Consider the following 2,925-nt stretch of genomic DNA (forward strand, 5'->3'; position numbering starts at 1 on the left):
TGGATGTACTTGTCTCATGCCATGAAAGTCAAATTTTTTTTATAAAATAAGTTACTTTTCTGTCACAATAGCATATATTTAACTCTTTCAATCTTTCTGAACATAACTTTTGTTGTGAAGAACTCTAAACAACCATATTTGTCTAGAGTGACATATGTATCCAGAGGAATAATGAAAAATGTTTGACAACTACATTAATACAGCCATTTAATGGAAAGAATCTACAAAACGGAATGATTAAATGGATAGATATATAAGAACTGCTGAAAGAACAGAAAAGCAGCAAACTGCAAAAACGATCTAGAAATAAGTAAAAATGTATTAAGTTAACTTTATTTACCCTTTATTTTACTCTTAATATAAGATAAATAGATAATATGCACTTGAAATAAGACAATGCATTTTTTTTCTTATTTTAAATGTAATTTGTCTTGTTCGATTGGCAAAGTCTCTCACTTACCTCCTCAATTCAAGAAAAAATCAGTTATTTTAAGAGAAAGTTACGCATTTAAATGTACTTTTCTGCAAAACAGTCAGTGGTCTTGTTTTCTTGTATTTTTTGACTTTAGGGGTAAATCATCAACATTGTATTGTTGAGACCAAGATTTTAACAAGAGAAGACCATGTCTGCTGTGGAAAGTCAGCCTTGTGTTGTGGACTCCAACAGTTTAGTTTAGACATGCCTCTGAGAAAACGATGGGTGCTGAGGGCTAGTAGCAAAACAAACAGGAGTGCTTTGAAAGAAAATTGGTTTTAACTCAGTTTTATTATAAATGCTTTATGGTGTTGAGAGCTTCTAGGTACTTACATTTTCAAAGCCGTAGAGTAATGACCAAACAGGGTTGCTGTCATTTGTAAGAGGCACTGAGAGTTATTTTTGGTATTGGTAACACAAGCATAAAGAGGCCATAGTACCGGTACTATGGCCCCTCAAGGACTACGAGGCCCCCTTGGGTTCAGGCTCCAGCTGCTTTTGTCTGCCTTTCTATGGTGGGTGTGGCTTTCCCTATATCCGCCCTCCTTTTATTCCAGTGATCTGGGATGCCTGTGGATATCGCCTCTTTTTTTATCCAGGGCCCTGTAGGGCGAGTCTAGGGCCACCCACACCTTCCATTAAGCATAGTTCCCTTCTGAAGTAGCTTTGTAAATCCTTTATACATGAGCATGCCCATACATACATACATACCACATGAGTTTGGTTCCAGGTGTTCACAGATACACAGTAATACTGTATACTGAGCTGCAGCTACAGATATATACCATCCTGAATAATATTGTGTAATCAACATAGGTTTTGACCCCAACAAACAAGGCTCTTGAAGCTTTTTTTATGTTTACTTGTTTGTTGTCTTGTTTTTGCTGTTATGTTCTGTTTTCTGTCCCTTATGTCTCATACAAGTATGGAAGCAGGCTTCTTGGGGTTACTGCATATCTTCTGTCTTGTCTTTTTTTGCGAGTTTGTTTTGTTTTCTGTCTTTTCATGGAGTATTTCCTGTCTGTATCTCTTTCTCTCCCCTTAGTTCTTATCCCCTCTTTCTTTCTCACATTTCTTTCTGTCTCTGTGTCAGTTTTATATGATTTTAGTCCTTAAATAGTTTTACAATGAATTTTAATATAGAAGTATCAACCTTATTGCAACAGTCATAATCATCTGATTTGTGAAAGCAAAGCTGTTGGGCTATCAGCTAGCTGTGGGACATCTATTTCCAGAGCTATATTGGCAAACATGACACAAACTAAACAAAACAAAAAGAAAAGAAAAAAGGGGCATAAACTAAGCCCAGTGGTGTTCCACATTAGTGACATGAAGTAAAAAATAAGGCCAAATACGCTGGCAGGAAAGGTTTGGTTTCTTGATCAGGATTTTAACCATTCCAGTATCTCTGATCCCAATTCGCTGCTCAAAAAGAGTTATACTTCACAACAAACTGTTTTTCGTTTTGAATGCAGCAAATAAATGTAAATTAAAAGTTGTGCATGGTTACTAGTTATAAAATGTTTTATTAAAATAGGTAGCCCTTTTATTGTAAAGATTTTTAGTTTTATACATTTTATGTGAACATCTTCACCTGACTGGAGATATACTTTAAAGAAAATGCGGGGATTTTTCCACAAATTAGCATCATGTATTCTGATTAAAATTATGCCTTTATTGTGTTTTAGCTTTGATTTTACTGACTGATAGAGAAAATGATACTTTTGATATTAAAAAAGAGAAATCACGAAGCTTTGAGGTTTACTGAAGAGAAATCATCAACTAACCGCACTGGTTTAGCGGAAGGTGAAACTAGTTTTTACCACTTCTCCTTTCTCCATCCAGCAGACTTTTTTTTTCTGTCTTCCAGAGGTCACTCAAGGCATGTGACAGGGTGAGGGAAATATTGTTACCACATGAAAGAAGATTGATAATTAATATTTGGTAGCATTTCCTTGTTTGCGCTGAACTGATCATGAGAATGATGTGTTTGGTTAATTGACAAATGTCTGAAAAATCCCCAAGTTTTACCTTACCACATAGGCAGGGATGAAAATGGGAAATATTTGTCTTAGTTCTTTCATTTTTCTAAGACAAATCAGATGTAATTTATCATCATGGTGCTAAGAAATAAATAAGGTTAAGAGGGACTGGATGAGGCTGGCGTGCGAACAATGGAAAACAGAAAACGGTGAACTAATCACGGTTACCTTTAACCAGTTGATTGCATGATTATAAATGAAACCAAAAGTTAAACTATCTTTTTTGTTTCACCGTTCAGACTTTAAAGTGAAACACGCCCCTTTTGGCAAGGTCTGTGGGGTACAAAAGACGCTGTGAACTCACCATCAGGGGACAGCGGTAGCATCTGGTATTAAAGCTCCTCTTAAGGTAGGTTTCCTTGATTTATCCTCTTAAAGAAATAATAAATCCTACAAAGAATGTTTTTT

The sequence above is a fragment of the Cyprinodon variegatus genome, unplaced genomic scaffold (assembly GCF_000732505.1).
Source record: "Cyprinodon variegatus isolate N-32 unplaced genomic scaffold, C_variegatus-1.0 Scaffold891, whole genome shotgun sequence".
NCBI classification, from domain to species: Eukaryota; Metazoa; Chordata; class Actinopteri; order Cyprinodontiformes; family Cyprinodontidae; genus Cyprinodon; species Cyprinodon variegatus.